At 42.9% G+C, this 23,863-nt stretch overlaps 1 long non-coding RNA gene across 1 annotated transcript; it reads left to right on the top strand.

Annotated features, from left to right (window-relative positions):
• The first annotated feature begins 630 nt into the window (after positions 1-630).
• Positions 631-19,633, top strand: LOC136624714 (uncharacterized). The gene is made up of 3 exons (XR_010792399.1): positions 631-733; positions 2,049-2,129; positions 19,307-19,633. It is a non-coding gene; the product is annotated as an uncharacterized lncRNA (long non-coding RNA).
• Positions 19,634-23,863: the final 4,230 nt, after the last annotated feature.

A 23,863-nucleotide genomic window follows, 5' to 3' on the forward strand; every position in this document is an offset into this window, starting at 1 on the left:
GCATAGTATATTAGGCCATAAAAAGACATATGTCCATCTAGTCCAGCCTGGTACACCCTCCTTGTTGATGCAGAGGAAGGCAAAGAAACTCTGCTATATAATGGTTAGTGTCCATATATTTTTTGTCTTTTCAATTTTTACAGCATTGATGCATTGATACATGTTCCATAGATTTCCTTGACATCCTTTTTAACCCTTGCATTATATTCTTTCCAAAGAACGCTTCCCTTCACCCCCTCATTCAGCCCCCATCCCCATACAAAAACCAAAGTATAAATGGTATATGGTATAGTAGTACATGCAAACTTTTTCTGACACAGAAAACCTTGATAATTGTATTTCAGCAATTATAACCTTATATTTAGATCTCAATTAAAAATAAATCATCCAAGATTATCTGTATTACATTAGCATGCTTCAACTTGTGATATATTAATAAACTAATGAGAAATGTCATTTCAGCTGCCAGATGTCAAAGGAAACAATATTTGTAAGTGTACTCAAGGTATTAAAATATTTTTTATTTAATCACGAGAATAGTGCTTTAAAAATGTGACCCACAAAACATACAGGTGGATGAGAACAACAAACAGAGTTCTCTTCCCTGCAGTGTAGTCATTATTGTAGATTTAGGATCCCACCCCCAAGTTGCTGCTATATTAACCAGCATGTCCATCCCAAAAAAATCAACGATCCTCCGGTATTCTGCACTCAGTACTTACTAAATCACACGGTATGTATTGTGGCTTTATATTTAAAGAGCTTTTAAGTTTTATTTTATATTGTACTTTATTTCACCATCTGCAAAATTAAGGCTGAAATCATGGAGAATTTGACTTTAATGATCATCTGTCAGCTTGTATTTCCATGAAATTACAACCTCATTAAGTCTAACCCTATTCCTCTGTACTTCTAGAAATTAATAATTAAATTGACACCTGGGATCTCTCATTCTTTTTGTCAAGTGTGTGTGTCCATGGACAGATATCCTCTGTCAGTACCAACTGGACAGTGACAGATTGTGTAAGAACAGTTGTCAGTGTATTTATGAATTCCTAGCAGAATAACAGAGGAGCAAAAATGTTCCAGAATTGTGATATTCTCCCTATATATGTCTGAGATAGGACTGTGAGCCTGATGCAGAGCGGGACTGATGTGTGTGATGAACTCTGTACAGCAGAATATGTTGTAGATACATAAGCAATATGAATACATAAATGTATTAAAATCTTTAACTTACACTGAATTTAAGGGAGCGGTCAGCCAGGCGTTTTTTTGTTGTGTTTTTTTTTTTTTTGCCCACCTATATGCGCAAAAAAGCGCTTCTATTTGAACCATTGGTTTCCTATGAAGTTTTCACATATGCATTTTTTACAGGTGCAAAATACTCACACCTGCAAAAGATAGGACATGCATGTGCCGGTAAGGTCTGTGCTGCATGCGTAACATCATGTGAGGTTACAGGGAGTCCCCTCATTACTGAACACTGACAGCACTGTTTCACAGTGTTCAGTGATAAAGGGATTGCAGCGGGGATGAAAGAATCTCCTGCCACAGCTGTTACAACTGTGGCAGAGGATTGCAATGTTCTCCCATTGTTTTCAATTGGTCCGGCGCTACTGCTGCCCCATTGAAACCCCTGCAGTGAATTTCCAGGAAGGGCTTGAAATATAAGCCCTTCCCTGAAAATGAGCCCAAGCTGAATGAAAAAAAAAAATAATACATCACCTAACAACGCTGTCAGGGATTCTGTGACAGCTGTGGCAGGGGATTCCTGCTGTCATAATGTTCAGTGATGAGAGGATCTTTGCGGAGCAGCTGTACTTCTACAAGCACAGCTGCTCTAGTAGCACGGAGCTTAGGTGAGGCGCATTTTGCACATCAGTGCTCCGCATTTTTATTTTTTGTTGCGCACATAGGAGTGCAAAACAAAAATGCTTGCCTGCCTGAGGCCTAAGTAAGCATAGAGTGAAATAATTTTCATGGCGAGTTTTTTTTTTTTTTTATTAGAAAACATTGTTTAACCTTTTGGTTTAATTTTTTTATAGACAGAACATGGCTTTCTTGAAGAAGTCTCTTCTCATTGTACTCTTCCTGGGATTAGTCTCACTTTCCATCTGTGAGGAAGAGTAAGTACTCATATAATATACAACATATTAGAGAGTTATTCCCATCTCATAAAGTGATGGTATATCACTAGGATATGCTATCACATACTGCTTCAGGGTGTCAGGGTGCTTCACTCTGGATTAGTTTTGCAACCCATACCGGTTTGGTCATGCACAGAAGTGATCCTCTGTGCCATAAAAAAATCCCCAAAAAACAGATAGTAGAATTTCCCTATTTTCCTCAATCCCCCTAAAAAAAATAAAATAAAAGTAACACACATTATATGTACCCAGAAGTGATGACATTAAAAATGTCAATAGAAAAATTAAAAAGTTATGGCTTCTGGAACATGACAATGAAAAGAATCAGAAAAATTAGTTGGTCATTAAAGGGGTTGTCTCGCGCCGAAACGTTTTTTTTTTTTCCATAGGCCCCCCGTTCGGCGCAGGACAACCCCAAAGGATGTGCTAAAAAAAAAAAAAAATATTACTTACCCGAATCCCCGCTCTGCAACGTCTTCCTTCTTCCTTCTTCTTCCTTCACCAAGATGGCCGCCGGGATCTTCACCCACGATGCACCGCGGGTCTTCTCCCATGGTGCACCGTGGGCTCTGTGCGGTCCATTGGCGATTCCAGCCTCCTGATTGGCTGGAATCGGCACACGTGACGGGGCGGAGCTACGAGGACCAGCTCTCCGGCACAAGCGGCCCCATTCACCAGGAAGAAGACCGCACAGCGCAAGCGCATCTAAAAAAGCAAGAAGACATCAGAATTAGACGGATCCATGGCGACAGGGACGCTAGCAACGGAGCAGGTAAGTGAATAACTTCTGTATGGCTCATATTTAATGCACGATGTACATTACAAAGTGCATTAATATGGCCATACAGAAGTGTATAACCCCACTTGCTGCCACGAGACAACCCCTTTAAGTCGCAAACAGGCTTTGTCAGGGCTCAGTCAGACGGGCGTTTTTATGTGTGCAAAAATGCATGCGTAAAAAAAAATGTGTGACCGAAGCAGGCGTCACTCTGGGAAAAAAAGCACTTGACTGCATTTGTGCGCAGGGGATTCCTTGGATGTGAATCCCCTGGATGCTATCACATCCAGGGGTGTCATCTTTGGCCAATGGGGCCGGCTGCAGCAGCAGAGGCCCCATTGACATACATAGAAGATTGCATTGACCTACAGAGAAGATCAGCATTGTCAGTGCCCAGTGACAAGGCGACTCCCAGTGGAGATGAAGAAATTCTCTGTCACAGCTGTCACAGAGGATCACAACTGTGTTCCATTGAATTCAATGGAGCCAGCGCTACAGCCAGCTCCATTTGAAAGCAGTGAGTTGCTGGCAGCCACTACAGTGATTTTCGGGGAAGGGCTTTAATATAAGCTCTTCCCTGAAAAGCATCCCTAGAATGTGTAAAAAACTAAAAATATATATATATATATATATTCACCTGTCCGCAGCTGCCGGGGCACAGGCACATCCAGCCATGTCTTCTCTCTGAACTGCTGTGAAGTGCTTTTAGCAGGTGGGGATTTAAAATACCTACGTGCTGAAAGGGCTGCCTCTGATTGGCTGAGCGCTGTGACCAATCAGAGGCAGCACTGAGCTATTGAATTACAGCTGAGAGCTGCTTTTCCGTTGGATGCGCATGAGCCCCAGCAGCTGCCGACAGGTGAGTATGTGTGTGTGTGTGTATATATATATATATATATATATATATATATATATTGTGAGGGATTAGCGTCTAGGATCGGTAGCAACCTGGGCATAAGCAGTCAGAGACAGTGACACTTGCGATAAAGTCTTTAGTCCAGGCTTTGCCTGGGTTTATTTCCAAGCAAACAAAAGCAAAATACAGGCCTTAACATCAGGCAAACATAACGTAAATCCTGCTCGTCTGAGCACTTACTATACATTGAGCGTCCCTGTCTACACACTGGTAACACAAATGGCTCCTGCACACAGCCAGGACTCTCAGACCTGCAGAGGTCTCAGCTCTCCCCCTAGGCCCTGTAGGCCCAGGCTTTATAAGGCCTGGTACCAGCCCCACCTGGTACGTGGGAGTGACCATCCCACCCTTCACTTTGGTCACTCCAGGAAAAACCGGCCCGGATTATGTGGCTTGGAGCCACTTACACACTACAACGTGTTAGTGGCTTAATGCTACTAACACTATACTGCCGACTTCCTCCACCGAGCCCAGGCTGCTCGGTGGCACGTATCTGCCCAAGCGCTCCCCAAGGCAGCATAGGAGAGCATCCTAGGCGACACATACCTGCCCTCCAGCACCTTGCCGGTCACCGTCTCACAATATATATATATATATATATATTTCTTTACTTTTTTTTACACATTCTAGGGATGCTTTTCAGGGAAGGGCTTATGTTTAGAGCCCTTCCACCCAAATCCCTACAGGGCTGATTTTTAAGGAAGGGCTTATATTTAAAGCCCTTCCCTGAAAAACCCTGCAGCCCATTGGGGCTTTTGCAGCTTTCAATGGGGCTGCAAAAGCGCCGGTCTCATGGAAAGCAATAGGAGAACATCGCGATCCTCTGCCACAGCTGTCAATGAACACTGTGACAGTGCTGTCACAGTGTTTAGTGATGAGGGAACTCCCTGCGGAGATGAAGAAATCATCCGCCACAACTTTTAGGGCGCCCACCCACTGGCGTTTTTTTTCACTGCGAAATTCGCAGGTTTTTTTTTCTGCAGGGGGTCTATGGGACTTGTAATGTAAAAATCGCGATCGCGCAAAATCGCGATTTACCGCGATATCGCGATTTTGCGCGATCGCGATTTTAGCTTTGCATGTCCCATAGCCCAAAAACCCCTGCAATAAAAAAAAAACGCTGCGAATTTCGCAGTAAAAAAACGCTAGTGGGTGGGCACCCTTATAGCTGTGACAGCTATGGAAGAGTATTCTTTGCTCCCCACGGGGATGAAGAAATCCTCTGCCAGAGCTGTGACAGCTAGCTGTGGCAGAGGATTCCTTATTCCCTGCTGGGAGTCCTCTTGGCACTGATCACTGTAACAGTGCTGTCACAGTGTTCAGTGAAAAGGGGACACCCCGCTGGGGAATATTGACACCCACCACGGACCTATGGTGCACGCATATCCTACGTTTTGCAGGTACGTGTGTTTGCACCCCCATAAAACACAGACATGTGAACACACCACAGGGAACCAGTGGTTCTAATAGACGCATAGTTTTATGCGCACCTATTGATGCACAGGCACACGCTCGTATGAATGCACCCTTAGGCCCTTGGACAGCTGCTGTGGATTTATTTTGGGTCCACAGCGTAATCAACAGGAATGTTTGCACCCTTCCAGATTCACGTTCAGAGATGTGCGCACAATGAAAGAGATCACACAGAAACAAGACTGTCAGTGTAGAAAGTCTTCCGGGACTCTGTTTATTAGTAGGCATATAGCAACAAATATAGCATGATGAGTTAATTGCCCTTTATAGGCAGGCAGGAAGCAATATGTGGTTGGAAATCAAAGCATGGGATTGGGTGGTCCAAATATGGTATTTTTACTTCCAGTCCTGCGTGAGTTGCTGTCGTAATGGACATCCGACATCATGTGGTTCCAGGTGCAAAATCAGCCCTATCTTTCCATGTTCGATGGAGGGGGCAGGGGCAGGAATGAGCAATGTGTTGTCAAATGGCACCTGAGGGTTATGTGCGGGTAAAAAATATGCCCTGAAGTTATGAGCATGTGTTTCTATCAAGCTGCATATTCTGATAACGGTTAGCAGTACAGGATGCGGCTGGAACATTCCATTCTGCTGGATCAGATAGTGAAATAGACATTTCACCGTGTGTGTGTGTGTATATATATATCTCCTCCACAAACCCCCCTTGAAACGGTCTGTTTTACTAACTGTCCCTACACTACTCCGCAGTCCTCACCGGTTGACCCTCCTCGGCATCCCAGATTGAGGCAGGCCCTTTAAGCAAACCAAGGCAAGCTGTCTCTGTCTCCCACTGGGTTTTTTACAGCTCTTGCGACTGGACCACAGCTAGCCTGGGTCCCCTGTATCTACTGACTCATTCCAAGGAGGGTGATCTGGCCCTAAGGCTGGAGTGCGTTGTAGACAGGGGTCAGGGGCTTCAAGGGAGTGTGAGGCTTGCTCAAATTCTCTGAGGACACATTCAGCAGGTTCATGGTGGGTGCAGCACTGGCAGCAGCGTTTTCACAAGTCCTCTGGACAGGGCATTACACAGCAAGCTACAACAATAAAAGTAATTAATACACACATAATAGAGATCCTTTTTTGGGATTTAGGCCCTGCTACCATGGGTCCTAGCTGGTCAGCAGTTTCCTGTAAGGCATCTCTGATGTCATTTACAAGTCTCTGTTGGTTATAATAGATATAGTTTAACCAATCTACTTTTTTCTAACAAAAACAATAGTAAATAATGACTCCCATCCTACTTTAACTTTATCCTTGGCTTTTTATTCATCTGGTACCCCCCTAGGCCCCCCTATGGCATCTAGATACACGTGGGGGTCAAAGCTACCTCCTGGTGTCTTGATTGCTCTTTTTGTTTGGTGTGGGGGCTTGTTCTCTGTGGCATTGTCAGGTGGTGTATGCAAGGGCATTAAGTCTTTTGCGAGGGCACATTCTCCAGTCCAGTCCCCTTCGAGTCTGGTGCGTATTTTCCAATCACCACACACCCAATAGACATCTCCTAGGGACTGGACTTGTGTCTGTGCTGGGGTTCCATCCTTCCGGGAGGTACAGTACCTGTCCGTGAAATTCCCTAGGAATCTATCATTGCCATAATTGACAATGCAGGTGTAGTTTCCCGGGTATATCACAATCCCCTCCCCAGGGTGTGGTACTTTAGTAATAATGGGGTACTCTTCCTTCCATCTTTTACAGCCTGTCCTATTGGTGGTGGTGTTAGTATAGAGGCTGAGAGAACAGAGAAGGACCATCGTATTTGGGCTCAAATGAGTGTTTTCTAATAATTTTCTTCACATAGACCCAATCTCCGGGGAGCCGGTCATGGGTCTCCGTGTCAGTCTCTGGATCTGGAAGGGAAGTAAACACTCAAGAATATACATTAGTTAAGTGTTTTGTGAGAGCAATAACAGTTTGTCAAGCTACCATGCTGGATCTGGAGTTATCTCGGTAAACACAATCCTAACCTTGGGGCAGACCCAAAATGTACCTCATATGGGTTGAGGCCTATTCTGTCAGGTGTGTACCTTCCAGAGAAGAGTACCAAGGGGAGGCACTCGGTCCATGGTCTATTGAGCTCTGCCATGGCCTTCTGGATCGTGGTTTCTAAGAATCAAATAAAACTTTCTGCTCTACCACTGCTTTGTGGATAGAATGGAGCATAAAAGGCTAGTTCTATCCCCAACACTTTCATTACTTTCTGCATCACTTCTCCCATGGAGGGAGTACCTCGGTCACTCTCAGTTGTCCCCGGTACTCTGTAACTGTATACCAACTCAGAGTTCAGTTTTTGTTGGTGTTTGTGGGTGGGTATGTCAGACTGGTTACCCTGAAAACAGATCTAGGCTGACCAGACCGAACTCGTACCTGCCCACCCTTGGCAGTTGGAAGTAGTCTACTTGAACATGCTGGAATGGCTAGTCAGGATGAGGGGTGCACTGCATGGGAGCCTATACAGACTTACCCACGTTGTTCTGTGCACAAATCAGGTAGCCCTGTGTGTGTGGCTGCTGTGATGCTGAATTCTGGTGCAGACCAGTGACTAGCGACCACAGCTGTTTGTGACTGGTGTGTATTTTTATGGGAGGCCGAGCCCATGGACATGATGGGATAGGGGCCTGTGGGTGACAAGGGTTGTTGGATACCATCCACTTATCCCCAGGTGTCTTTTTGCCCCTCTTTAGTCGCCTTTTGTAACTGAATCAACAGGTTATAATCCACCGTGGGTGTCGTCTGGGGGGGGGGGGGGGGTAACTGTACCACCCCAACACCTGAAGGATCAAGTCTGGGCTTCTAAGTGGCTGTCTTCACAGCCTGATCAGCCGGATGATTTACGATTCCCTCAGGTGCCATCCATGGAGTGGCCTTTTGTTGCATTTTCAGGCCCCTCTGTCGGGCAGCAAGAGGGCTTCCATCGGTGCTGGTACAACTTTACTATTTCTAATTGCTTTATTTTCAAGAACGACCTTATTCTCCAGATGGGTCCGTAGTCATGAGTAATGCCATAGGCATAGCGGGAGTCTGTGTAGACGTTAGGTTAGAAGAGGTTCAGCTTTGACTACATCATGTAAGGAGAGCACAATATAACTTGTGTAGAACCTGCCTTCTTGACCATACCTTGATCCATTCACAAAGAGTGCAAAATCAGGGTTATCTAATGACTGATCAGCATGACTGATTCCCCTGTCCCCTGGGCCATTAGCTGGTGCATAGTCATGTCTATCAATCTGAAAAAAAATAAATAAAACTATCAGGTGATTATTCCCACTCCCCCCACTTTCTCCAGAGGCAGCAGGGAAGCTGGATTGAGAGCGTTGTAACGCTGGCATGTTGAGTGGCATGAGCAGGGTGCATTGTAGTTAAAAGTGAAGCAAAATTTTAGCGAAAACCTATGACAATGTTCTAAATACACAGTGTTCTAAACTTATTTTTTCCTCTGTTGCTAGGTATGTACCCAACTGAGAAAAAGGGCTAATGTGAGGCACTCAGTCCAAAGTTTGCCCATCCCCTCCATTGCCTTTTGTATCTTAAATTTCAGGGTACCGTTCATCCTTTCTACTTTCCCACTACTCCGTGGATGGTAGGGTGTGTGAAAGGCCTGGGATATACCCAGAGCAGACTTGATGTGTTGAATTATTTCACTTGTGAAGTGTGTACCTTTTGTTTGACCCAATCACTTCCAGTACCCCAAATCTGCAGATTACCTCATTCATGAGCTTCTGTGCGGTTACCTGCTCATTTACCTTGGTAACAGGGTAGGCCTCCAACCTGAAAAGATATCAACAACAACAAGCACATATTCATACTTCCCAACAAGTGGGAGCTGAATGTAGTCGATTTACAATCTCTGAAATGGGTAGAGTGGCCCAGGCAAGTGTTATGTGGCAAATTTACTTCTGCCCTGGGTTGCCTATGGCACAGATCATGCAAGACTCGACAAATGATGCAGCAGCTACAGAGAACCCAGGAGTCATCCGTCCTTGTTCAAGCGTGGACATTATCGCGGCTTTTGATAGGTGCATCTTTCCTTGCATCAGCTGGGCCATCATAGGGCACAGGGACCGTGGTAGGCAAGTTCTGTTGACTGTTTGCCATACGCCGTCCTGTTCTGCTGCTCCCATTTTAGTCCATTTTTTTCCTTTTCTTCCTTGCTGGCTTGTAACTGTAAAGTCCTCAGCATATCAATGTCTAAAGTTTTGTCAATGTCCAAAGTTAGTATCTCTGACTTATGCTGTCAGTAGCTTCTTTTCTTCCACGGCTTTTGCTATGCTTTCTAAGATGGCATTGCCTCTTGCTTTTCCAGTGTAGGAATTGTCACTTTGTCGGGTAGGGCCTCCATGAGACTCTGCACTATTGCACCATTCTTAATTGGCTGTCCTGCTAAGGTAAGAAACTGTCTGGCCTTCCATATTGGGCCGTAATGATGAGCTATGCCAAATGCATACTGGGAATCAGTGTAAATGTTTGCCGTCTTACCTTCCACCATTCTACTCACCTCAGTGAGGGCCTTCAGTTCCACTTCTTGTGCTGTGACACATGCGGAGACAGAGCTTCTGCTTTTAGGACATCTTGTTGTGTGACCACTGCATATCCGGTGTGGAGTCGTCAATCCTCACAGGCTACAGATAAATGCTTGGGTTGCACTTATGAGTGTATACTCTGGATGTCATGAGGGGCAAGGACCCCTAGGGGGTATTCCAGAACCGCAATCTTGTTCCCCTCACAGAGGGCATGGACCATGCAGTAGGTGTCCACCTGGACACCGCTTTGTGTCTTTTCTTGACTGAAAAAGAGAGGTATTTGCTGGAAGACATATCTCACGCAAAACCACCAGTGGAACCAAGTCTCCCACTTGTCCCCCAACAGCATTTCCTTGCAGGAAACTAAAAGGATACTGTTTGACCCAGGGTGTGTATCCTGGTTTCAAATATACCATTATAGGGGGTACATTCAATTTCCCTATGTCTGTCTGGGAGGTGGCCAACAACTTTTCAGGACCTGCAGAAAACTGAGTTTCTGCAGCAGCTGTCAGGACAAACACATGAGGCGGATCCACTAAGAGAGCAGTTAGTTTACAAAACTCTTCTGAACTGACACCTAAGGTCTCAACCCGTACTGATCCATTCGGTGAGAATTTGATGGATGCAGATAAGGCTTGTAAGATGTCAGCGCCAATAACAGAGACCTGAGTTTCAACAGGGCAGAATAATCCACAAACATCTATCCACATTTGAAATGTGATATCCTTTAAGCAAATTCATTATTAATCTGATCCTGCCTGCAATGTCTTATCAAATTGTAGACAAAAAAACTTTCCTGGCTGCCCAAGATTCTCACTCCCTACTTTTTGATCAAGAGAGGGATGACCTATTCTGTACTTGGCATCATCTAGCTCCACCCCTTCGATTCTGGCTGTTTTCATGTTTCTTCATGCTTTCATTTTAAATTCACAGTCTTCAAATTCACATCACAAACAAGTAATGTCTTATGCAGATGGGGGGGGGGGGGGCTTTTATCCCCAGTCAATATCTGCATCACACATTTTACATTCATCACAGTCTGAACACTGGTCATTAACTCTCCTCCATCCATGCGGTCAAGTCTGCCCCATCCCCCCTGTGTAGGATGCACAGCAGGACATATAGACACAGAAAAGGAGTGTGATAAACAAACAGACATCAGTTGAAAGGCATCGAGGTGAGTGTTCTAATGTTATAAAGTACATGATTCTACTGAGATAAGATTGTGAATGAGTGCTATTTTTGACAAATTGTGTGAAAAAGTTTTCTGTGTTACTGAGATATTTTATCTTCCTTATTTATTGAAGCTGTTATGTGCTATATTAAATGCTGGTGTATCTTCCAATGGCCATAGTGGACTATGCAGTTTGTCTTTTCTGTCTTTTGACCCTGAACAAAGAGTGAAGTCTGAGAATGACAGCCCACACCTTTTCAAAATAACTCTGTTATCTCTGTGAATATGAAACACAGACTAAACAAAGTTGTCTAAGTTTAACTATTCCCTGCAGTTAAACTTGTAAGAAAAGAAAACACATGCTAGGAGCTACTGACAATGCAACATTTTCTGCATTTTTAACCCTTGAAGTCTTAAAAGCCCCCACAAAATGTCCGTGGTGTATAACTTTTTTACACTTGTATGGAAGAGACCAAGGCCTACAACAAAGTTTAGATTATATAACAGCAAGACATAAAAAACAAACAGTAGTGGTTATTTGTCACATAATTGTCCACAGATTCTCCATGAACTTGCTTCCTCTTCTACTGCTGGAGTCTAATGCTCCTGTTACTGATATCCCATCTGCTCTAACCATTTAGTACATCACTGAACATCCATTTGTGATCTCAGAGCCCAGCAAGAATGTATCTTAAAAATTCCTATCTTCCCTGCCTTCTAAGATAGTATAATTCATTAGCTTCATTACAAGCTTCTATTCCATTAAAGCAAACAAAGCTACTTTCCAAGGTTAGTATCCCATTCTCTCCATTCTTATCTCATGAGAAGTTAGTAGATGAAGGAGGGAGGGGTGTCATCTCAGCCCACTGCTTTAAGTACACAGTCTTTCTCTCACTAAAAGCAAGCTCAGTAAACCATTTTGTGTGTGTGTGTGTGTATATGTATGTGTGTATATATAATATATACGCACAAACACATCCATATCTATCTACCTAGTATTATACACCTTTTCCTATATATCAATAGGTGACACAATCACACTCTGTATCTATATCGATTACCACCTATTGATCCACTCTCTCTGCCACCAAATCACATGCCTTGTAACCTTGTTCTTTGTTGTAACCTTGTTCTATGCTTGTTCTTCATATTTCTCTTACTACCTGACTGTCAATATAACATTCAGTAGACACTCTCCCGATGCCAGGCATAATATATCATGTCCTGTAATTTCATACAATTCAGCAGCAACACAGTTTAGCAATCTGCCTTTACTAGAAGGGATCCAATAATGCACATTTAACCTATACACTTTGATCTGAGGACAGTCCTCTACCAGTAAGCCAAACCCACAACGAGCCGCTGTGTACGGTGCAACAATCTTGGCTACAACCGAACCAATGAGTACTTATTGTCAACAACAATCCCTTCTTACAGTTTGAGCGGGGCATACATACACTTAGACGGAGCACTGGTACAATCGGGGTCGTCTCACTTCCCTGCCGGGAGTAACCACGTTGACTCATTTCAACCCTAAACCAATCCGGTTGCACCCTCTATTCCCTGGAGAAGAGCCTGCCAAGACAAATTCAATAAATGTTACCCTCCCATGAACAGTCTGTTGACTCTGCCGATTAACCAGTACTCTCAGAACAACAGGCATGCAAACCATTCCTTTTAACACATAACAGGTTCTGTGTTACGTGGTCGAGACATAAGGTACCTGTCTGTCAGATCTGGACTCACCGGATCGGGCACGAACACATAATTAATTTATCTTACCGCGTTCAGATTTTTGGTTGGGCCCACCAGTTCCGGTCCCTCCAGATCCAAATCGACTACGGTCCCAGTTGGGCGTCAGCTGTAGTGGATTTATTTTGGGTCTATGGCGTAATTATTAGGAATGTTTGCACCCTTCCAGATTCACGTTCAGAGATTGTGCACACAATGGAAGAGATCACATGGAGACAAGACTGTCAGTGTAGAAAGTCTTCCTGAACTCTGTTTATTAGTAGGCGTAAAGGCATCTTATATAGTATGATGAGTTAATTGCCCTTTATGAGCAGGCAGGAAGCAATACGTGGTTGGAAATCAATGCATGGGATTGGGTGATCCAAATATGGTATTTTTACATCCAGTCCTGCGTGAGTTGCTGTCGTAATGGACGCCCGACATCATGTGGTTTCAGGTGCAAAATCAGCGCCATCTTTCCCGGGTCTTACAGACAGGTAGGAACTAGCATACTATGTTACTCGGTTTCCGTGTTCAATGGAGGGGGTAGGGGCAGGAATGAGCAATGTGTCGTCAAATGACCAGATTTGGTCAGATAGTGAAATAGACATATCACTGTGTGTGTGTGTGTGTAATTATATATATATATATATATATTGTGAGACAGTGACTGACAAAGTGCTGGAGGGTGGATACGTGCCACCGAGCAGCCTGGGCTCGGTGGAGGAAGCCAGCATTTCTGTGTCAGTAACGCTATGTTACTGACACGTTGTAGTTTGTAAGTGGCTCCAAGCCGCATAGTCCGGGCCGGCTTTTCCTGGAGTGGTCAAAGCGAAGGGTGGGATGGCCACTCCCACGTACCAGGTGAGGCTGGTACCAGGCCTTATAAAGCCTGGGCCTGCAGGTTAGAGAGAGAAAGCGTCTCTGGCTGAGAGCTAGGAAAGACAGCTTGGTGGAGCTGCAAGGGCTGCTAGCCCAGGGTCTGGTACAGACCAAGAAGGCCTGAGGTTTACAGGGAGACGCCCCTAACCTCCACACCTAGGAGAGGTGAGCTAAGACCTTTGCAGGTCTGAGAGCCTGGCTGGCTGTGCGCAGGCACCGTTTTTTTTTTCAAGTGTGTAGACAGGGACGATCCATGTCTAGTAAGCGCTCAGACGAGCAGGATTTATTTTATGCTGGCCTGAAGTCAAGGCCTGTTTTGTTTGTTTTATGCTGCAATAAACCCAGGCGAAGCCTGGACTAAAGAACTTTGTTGCTCGGTGTCAATGTCTCTGGCCGCGGATGCCCACGCTGCTACCTATCCGAAATGCTAATCCCTCACAATATATATATATATATACATATATATATTATACTAACTGATATACCCAGCTGCGCCTGAGTTAATTTGGTACTGGTGTTCAAACGGAAAATCTTATAAAGTCGTGGTTACTTTAGATATACCAAAGAACCATTTTGCATGGTTCTTTATGTTACCCAGAAAACACCACATGGGGGTAACCATGCAATGTTTCCTTTATATAAAATGACATCAGGAAGTGAGAGAATTAGATTATGTACGCAAAATTTGGATGCTAATTCTTTTGTGCTTAGAATTGAATAATCGAGTTGGGACCCATTAGCTGTTCCTATTTATGACATAATCAATGCTTTCGCCAAATTTGAAGTATCTATGACATTGGGAAGTGAGAGAATTAGATTCTGTATGTAAAATTTGGATGCTAATTCTTTTGCGCTTAGAATTCAATAATCGAGTTGAGACCCATTAGCGTTTCCTATTTATGACTTAATCAATGCTTGTGCCAAATTTCAAGTCTCTATGATATCGGGAAGTGAGAGAATTAGATTACGTATGTAAAATTTGGATGCTAATTCTTTTGCGCTATATATATATATATATATATATATATATATATATATATATATATATATATATATATATACTGATATACCTGGCTTCGCCCGAGTTAATTTGGTACTGGTGTTTATCTGGTGCTCTAACGGAAAGTCTTATGAAGTTGTGGTTACTTTAGAGCTACCGAGGAAAAAATATGTTCACCATTTTGCATGGTTCTTTGCGTTACCCAGGAAACGCCACGTGGAGGTAACCATGCAACGTTTCCTTCATATAAAATGACATCAGGAAGTGAGAGTATTGAATAATCGAGTTGGGACCAATTAGCTTTTCCTATTTATGGCATAATCAATGCTCGTGCCAAATTTCAAGTTTCTATGACATCGGGAAGTGAGAGATTTAGATTACGTACGTAAAATTTGGACGCTAATTCTTTTGCGCATGGAATTAAATAATCGAGTTAGGACCCATTAACTTTTCCTATTTATGATATAATCAATGCTCATGCCAAATTTCATGTTTCTATGACATCAGAAAGTGAGAGATTTAGATTACGTACATAAAATTTGGACGCTAATTCTTTAGCGCTTAGAATTGAATAAATGAGGTGGGACCCATGAACTTTTCCTATTTATGGCATAATCAATGTACGTGCCAAATTTCAAATTTCTATGACATTCGGAAGTGAGAGAATTAGATTCTGTACGTAAAATTTGGACGCTAATTCTTTTGCGCTTAGAATTAAATAATCGGGTTGGGACCCATTAGCTTTTCCTATTTAGGACATAATCAATGCTTGTGCCAAATTTCCCGTTTCTATGACACCGGAAAGTGAGAAAAATGCATTCTGTACGTAAAATTTGGACGCTAATTCTTTTTCGCTTAGAATTGAATAACCGAGTTGGGACCCATTAGCATTTCCTATTTATGGCATAATCAATGCTCGTGCCAAATTTCAAGTTTCTCTGACATCGGGAAGTGAGAGAATTAGATTACGTACGTAAAATTTGGACGCTAGTTCTTTAGCGCTTATAATTAAATAATTGAGGTGGGACCCATGAACTTTTCCTACTTATGACATCATTAATGTTCGCGCCAAATTTCAAATTTCTATGACATTGGGAAGTGAAAGAATTAGATTCCGTACGTAAAACTTGGACGCTAATTCTTTTGTACTTAGAATTGAATAATTGAGTTGGGACCCATGAACTTTTTCTATTTATGACCTAATCAATGCTCGTGCCAAATTTCACGTTTCTATGACATCGGAAAGTGAGAGAATTAGATTTCGCACGTAAATTTTGGACGCTAATTCTTTTGCGTTTAGGAGAATCTAATGGGTCCGAACTCGATTTTTCAATTCTATTTATGACATAATCAATGCTCGTGCCAAATTTCATGTTTCTATAACATCAGCAAGTGAGAGAATTAGATTATGTACGTAAAATTTGGACTCTTATTCTTTTGCGCTTAGAATTGAATAATCGAGTTGGGACCCCTTTACTTTTCCTATTTATGACATAATCAATGCTCGTGCCAAATTTCAAGTTTCTATGACATCGGAAAGTGAGAGAATTAAATTACGTACCTAAATTTTAGACGCTAATTCTTTTGCGCATGGAATTAAATAATCGAGTTCGGACCCATTAGCTTTTCCTATTTATGACATAATCAATGCTCGTACCAAATTTAAAATTTCTATGACATCGGCAAGTGAGAAAATTAGATTCTGTACGTAAACTCTGGACGCTGATTCTTTTGCGCTTAGAATTGAATAATCGAGTTGGGGCGACTTTACTTTTCCTATTTTGGACTTAATCAATGCTCGTGCCAAATTTCATGTTTCTACGACATCGGGAAGTTAGAGAATTATTAGCGAGTCAGTCAGTCACAACAACGTCCATGTGAAAGAGCAGTGTCAGCAGTGGAGATTTCTTAAAAACGCATCACAAGATGCCTCTTTATTATATCCAGAAAAATAGCAGCAACGTTTCGGCCCATGCAGGAGCCTTTTTCAAGTGCATAACATACATCTAACAATACAGACAATATATATACCAACCCCACCAATCACCACTTGCAGAGAAAATTAAAACAACTCCCACATTCAGCTGAGAGGAGTAGGCAATCTCACCGCCGCAGTAGCTGCATCCAAGCTGCTCATCCCATCTCGGTAACATGCCAGAAAATGGCTTCCAACGTCATCGGTATGTGGCGTGCCGGCTCTGATAGTCATAGCAATGTAGACCAGGTGTATATGCCCCCTGTCTGTGTCGGGGCCCGAGATCTCGCGAGAATCAGGGGAACTAGTCAGAAGCTGCCTATGTGTCAGAGCGCTGACATAAGCAGGGTGGGCGGACACTGTGGCCATAGCAACCACTAAACAAATTACAAACCATCCGGAAGGTAGAGGAAGATTCAGGGAAACTAGTCAGAACCTGACTGCATAATAAAGCGCTGACAAAGTCCAGGTGGGCGGACCTTGTGGTCATGGCAACCACCACATACATTCAAAGCAGTCCCGAAAAAAGTAACCCGAGAGCTGCATGTATGAATCACAAGTGTCACATATTTGCATAAAGCGCTAGAAAATAAAGGGCTGACGCTCCCTCTGTCATCAGGTATAAAAGGTACATAGGGGTAAAACCATTGACTCCCAATATAAAGCATACACCCTTCTAACAGTACTAGCCAGGGGAAGAAGATACATTTCTGGAGTCAGTCAGTCAGTGAGGGCTTTTGTGGAATTATATATATATATATATATATATATATATATATATATATATATATATATATATATATATATATATATATAATTCCACTGTAACTTCAGCTTTCCAGAAAGCAACTTAAATTAAGAGATCAGTTGTGCTGCAGTTTTCTACTTAGTCAAATGATAGGATCAGCATTTGACAGGAAAACTTGGAAAAATCCATAGCAATAAACCAGGATCTTGGGGCTTAAACAGATGAACATATGTTTTTTGGCTTGAGAAAGACTGGCAATACACAGTCGACACGTCGCTGCTGTATGCATTAATGATAAAATAAAGCTGGAATAATAAGAAGCTTTGGTTCCTGTGATGGAGTACACCCCAGATGCTGCTTGCAGATACACATTTATTTTCTGGATTTATTTTGGATGATGAGTCTTCATCTGGTTGAGCTTTGCATCGCTGCTCTGAAACCACTCCAGTGAGTGTACACTCTCATACAGTGTGCTCCAACAATTGACTGAAGAATTTGGAGATGAACATATGTGTAAATACATTCTCTGCAATGGAGCCTAGTTGCACATGAACTAGATTTTGAGATGACAATACCTAGGCAAGCCAGCATATATTACTGCAATTTTTGCCAAGTCAGGGCCATGGTAACTGCCCCCCACACCACCTTTTTTAAGCTGCATAGACTTGTATGGCAACTTTCTGCATAACACAGAGAAAGATAAGGTAAGGCCTTTTTTTTCTCACGTGTAGAATCTGTGCGCAAGAAATACATTTGTGAAACAAATTTATTGAAGTCAATGGCTTTGCTTCATCATGTTTTATGGGCGCAAATTTCAAACGGGCAAAAACTTCCACATACATGTTCATCTGTTTCCCACTGGTAAATTTATTTTTGCTTCTGGTTTTGGATTTGTAGTTTTTTGGGGGGATCTAGTCTGCAGTCTATATTTATTTACTTTATACGTCACGCTCGTGTGCAGGAGCCCTAATGCAAAGAAAAATGGAAAAGTTGGCCATAGCTTGGAAAAATTGGAGCTTGAATCGAAAAGATTGCTTAGCATTAGATATGATTTTTTTTTCAAAAAACTGCCACTTCAGTCCACAAATTAAGACCCTTTATTTCTTATACTGAACAACTCTATTGTTTCATTTGCAGGACTTTACTAAATCTTAGCCACTTGCTACTTATTTCTATTGTCACCAGATCAGGACCTACAGAGATCGCTGCACTTCACAGCAGCACCAGAAAATAGAAATCAAATTACCGTATATACCGGCGTATAAGACGACTTTTGAACCCCGAAAAATCTGCTCTGAAGTCGGGGGTCGTCTTATACGCTGGTAATACAAAAAAAAAAGGGTAAAAAAAAAATCATTACTCACCTCCCCCGGCGTTCTGTCGCGCTCCGGCAGGCTGTCGCTCCCTCCTCGTCCCCGGCACAGCATTGCTTTCTGAATGCGGGCCTTGAAATCCCCGCCTCCAGAAAGCTAATACACACGCCGTCAGCCAGTTACAGCCATTCAATGACATCATTGAATGGCTGTGATTGGCTGAAGGCACACGTGTGTTAGCAATCACACCCATTCAATGATGTCATTGAATAGTGTGATTGGCTGAAGCCACATGTGTTTTAGCCAATCACAGCCATTTCATGATGTCATTGAATGGCTGTAACTGGCTGACGGCGTGTGTATTAGCTTTCTGGAGACGGGGATTTCAAGCCCCGCATTCAGAAAGCAATGCTGTGTCGGGGACGAGGAGGGAGCGACAGCCTGCCGGAGCGCGACAGAACGCCGGGGGAGGTGAGTAATGATTTTTTTTTTCTCCACTGTATTACCGGCGTATAAGGTGAAAGTTGGGGGGTCGTCTTATACGCCCCGTCGCCTTATACGCCGGTATATACGGTAAAATCTATTATATTATTGGATGACAATGTAGGAACAATTAGCAGAATGTTTTATTGATTTTACACTGTCTCCATAGGAAAAGAGAAGAAGAAGCCGAGAACCAGGAAGCAAATGAAGGGGAAATTGAGGAAGGTGAAGAAAAGAGAGAAGTGCTTGGACAATTAGTAGACACTATTCGAGGTCTTCTACAGTCTTTATTAGAAAACCCAAAACATTACTAAAATAATATGCCTCATCATTTTAAAGAGCATAATTACTACTGTATGTAACAAAATTAATTGAAATGATGGTCAATCTTTTTAATTTCAATATGCCATGTTTAATTAATTCCTGATCATTAATAAATCAATGAAAGGGTTTTTCATATAAGTACAAAACTCAGTAATAAAACAGTCATATCATCCTTTGTAGATGTCCAAAAATATATTAAAGCATGCATACCTGAAATGATGGTCTATCTTTTTATGCTCATTATGCCATGCTTAATCCTGCTTGTTTTCAGTAAGAGAAATCAAGTAATCTTGTAAATATGATACCTTTTAATTGCTAACAAAAATACATTTTGTTACGGCGAGCTTTCAGACCTCTCAGGGTCCTTTCTCAGGTTTAGGGTGCGTTCACACGAGCGCATAAACGGCGCGTTTTTGCGCCCAATCGTATAAACGTGACCATCTGAGGCATTGGTTTCCAATGTATTTGTTTGCACGGGCGATTTTACGGCGCGTAAAAATGGCGACCCAAAAAAAAAGGGGAACATATGCGACCGAAATACGCGCCAACGCATATTCGATGGCCGAAAAGATAGTTTTCAAAGTAGGAACAAACGATAATACGCTTTCTAGCTCTGGTCATGATCGCTGAAAAATGTTCTTTCCGGCGATTAAACGCTGCGCACGTGCGAACGTAAATACGCCTACGCTCGTGTGACCGCGCCCTTAATGAAACAAATCTAAAGACATAATTAATATACACATATGATCACATGGGTGAGCACAAACATGGTGAACTTAATTTGCACCAGATTAATACTAAAGACAGAGGTTAAGAGGGCACAGACATGTTTGGATTAATGGCATTTAGATAATTACCAGGGAGTGATGACCATAACAGCAAATAATTAGTCCAGTGACAAGGAATGTGAAATCTCTCCCTCAGACCTGGAAACAAGGAAGATGGAACAACACCTTTGCTATATCTCCCATTGGATGGCAGTATTCCTTCAAATCAATGCATCAGTTTTTACCAAGGATAAATTCACAAGCAAAGCACATATGCATCATTGTGTATAGCTGATTTACCAGAAAAAAAGTAGATGAGCACACAAAATCCTGGGTCACTCATCTTGTTAACTAGAGAAAACATAAAGCAGAATTAAAACTGTGTATCAAACATACACTGACGATAAGAAGCAAAGCTAGTTGGCCTGTAGGTTAGAGGGAAGTTTCCTCTAGGTCTGCAGATCACTTGGATGTCATCCTCCAGGCTGCTCCATCCCCTGAGATCTTTTGTGCTGGTGATAATTTTCCAATTTCAGTATTTCTGGGTTGTGGAGCTGGAGTTAATTTAATTCTCATTGGGGCAGTCAATCACATGGGTTTAGGGGTGAGATCTTTGGATTGTCCTATTCCTGTGTCCACTATTGACACCACTCCAGTTCCTCAGAAGTGTTTGATATTATTTGTTCCAGATGTGTGTTTAAAGATTGGAATATTTCATACAGAAACTATTGCTTTGTATGTCACGGAGTCTCTTCCTGCACAGGGGGGGTTGGGTTTGCCTTTGTTATAGTCGCACAACCCGATGGGGGATTGGGAAAAAGGGAACATTTCTAAATGGCATTCTTCCTGGCATCTTAGCTGTATGTCTGTAAATGTGTCTTCTGTTCAAATGGATGAGTTACCTGAGTTTATCCATGAGCTTGCTAACTTCTCTTCACGGAAGTGGCAGACAGCTTGTTGCTTCATAGGGGAGGTTATTGTTCTATAGACCATATCCCAGGTTGTAGGTTACCAAAATGCTATATATACAATCTAGAGGCTCCTGAGGGATAGACTCTCAAGGTTTACATTCAGGACAGTCTAAAAAAAGTGTATATATGTCATCTGACTCTCAGCTAGCTGCTGCTTTTTTTCTGTGTTAAAAAAGATGGGGGTTTGCAGCCTTGTCTGGATTTTAGGGAGCTCAATAAGATCATTAAGCATAACATATACCCATTGCTACTGATCCCTGACCTGTTGTGAACCATTTTGTGAACCTAGTGATGCCCTTTGGTCTGGCAAATTTGGTCTGACTGCAATGCATGCATCTAAGGTTCGTGCTGCATGAAAAGATAAGACCTGACCTATTTTTGGTGAGTGATGTGAAGGAGTTTCCATAGACTCCCATGGGAACTTGATAACACGTAATATGCAGCTACCAATTGTGTGAATGGACAATTTCACCGCAAATTAACCTTGGGACTTGCAAATCACCCGTTCACACGATTTTTAGTGCAGTTTCGCTGCAATCTCTTGACATGATTTTTTTGATATGACTATTTTGCATGAAAACAATGTCCATGTGAAAGAGCCCTTAATCCTAGGCAGGCATGGTGGACATTGGTTTTTGAATAATTTTATTTGTATTAAAGAGAAGTTTTCCAAACAAAAAAATCATACTTGAACAAAAAGACATAGTTCCATAACTAGGTACACAATTCAATATAGGCATACACATTACAAGACAAGTGTCAAGATATGACTGCTAAGAGAGAATAGGCCCCTGTGTAACATGCGGGGCTCATCAAGTTCAAACAGGTTTTCCTGCGCCTTAGTCCACCATCCCCAGCATGGGCATTCCATAGCTGTCAATACAACCCCCAGCAGACAAACCTTCAGCACCCACCCTATCTGAAGGTGTCATTAGATTTACAGGAACAAGTTCATAAGGCACAAGAATTAGCTCTGCCAGGTCTACCTGAGTTTTACGTTCCTGTACATTTAAGACTGCAAGTTCTTTTGGAGGTGCATAGTTTGGTCTTGGTGGGTCATCCTGAGCACTGGTGTATGGTGAGGGGAAGCAGGGGTCGCAACAGCGACCCAGCCCTGGAGCTGAGGGTGCCCAGGGGACCGGCGCTGTCGGCCGCATGATGGCTGCGAAGGGAGAGGAGAGATACGGGAGGCAGCGCCGCAGGTCAGCAAGAGCAGAGGGGAGGGCTGTTACACATGGAGTCGGCAGCCAATTACAGGCTGCAGACTCCCACGGTGCGAGGCCCTCCCACTGATAGGCTGCAGCTGTGAGTGGACAGAGCTGCAGTCTATCAGTCTCTGCCGACCAGCGATTACCATGGGGAGGGGCTAGTGCGGCTCTACTCACCTCCGGAGCGCTGGATGCACAGGACCTGAGAGAGGACCTGTTGCTGCAGATCACATGACCAGGCTCTGGTCATGTGATCAAAGGACGGGGGACTTTCCATTACAGGCTGCCCAGAGACTGCTGCAGAGGTGAGTAGAGAAGGAATTGTAATTCAATGTATAGCTGGTATAAGTTATACCAGCTGTGTATATATATAATTATATACAGGAGATACACAGGTTACACCAGCATGGGGCATACCACTATATACAGGGGGATATACATCCTGTATATAGTGATATGTACCATGCTGGTGTAACCTGTGTATCTCCTATATATAATTATATATGTGCAGCTGGTATAAGTTATACCAGCGGTATATATATATAATTATACACAGGAGATACACAGGTTACACCAGCATGGGACATACCACTATATACAGGGATATAGGGGGATATACATCCTGTATATAGTGATATGTACCATGCTGGTGTAACCTGGAGATCTCCTGTATATAATTATATATGTGCAGCTGGTATAAGTTATACCTCTCCTGTATATAATTATATATGTACAACTAGTATAAATTATACCTCTCCTGTATATAGTTATATATGTACAGCTGGTATAACCTGGGTATATACTGTATATTTGAACACTTTACACACAACTGAAAAACGCATCAGAAACCTGCATGCAGTTTAAAAACCGCATGTATTGTTTGAATCCACGTGTGGTCTTTAATCGTGCATGTGGCTTTTGGTTGTGATTTTAATTGTGGTTCAAAAATGCCACAAAATCCATAAACACAGTCTGAGGCCGGCTGCACACAAGTGGGTCGGATTCTGCACGCATGAGCCCGCGGAGGAATCCAACCCTGTGCCCTGCTGGCATCCGCATGTACCTGTAATTTCTTACTTTTTTCTGTACTGCGGATGCTCCACAAGGCAAGCTGTCGGACCCGTGCAGTACAGTTTTTTTCTTTTAATCGCTGACTTTCCAGTGCCGTCACTAGGAGATGACGTGTGTGCCTGCGACTTTTCCGCAATGTCAGGGCAGCGGGTCGCATGGCTTACATTGAGTTCAATGGAGGCCGTCCGTGCAGAATCTGAACTAAAATACAGCATGCCATGATTTTTCCTCCGTGAGCGGAAAACCGCAATTGCTTTCCGCTTGTGTAGAGGAAAAAACGCTTTTCCATAGGATGCTATGGATGGTACATGCTGCGGAATCTGTAGGCGGACGCCCGCTCCATATTCCGCAATGCAAATCCAGCCATGTACAGCCGGCCTTAGGC

This window comes from Eleutherodactylus coqui, chromosome 4 (genome assembly GCF_035609145.1).
Source record: "Eleutherodactylus coqui strain aEleCoq1 chromosome 4, aEleCoq1.hap1, whole genome shotgun sequence".
NCBI classification, from domain to species: domain Eukaryota; kingdom Metazoa; phylum Chordata; class Amphibia; order Anura; family Eleutherodactylidae; genus Eleutherodactylus; species Eleutherodactylus coqui.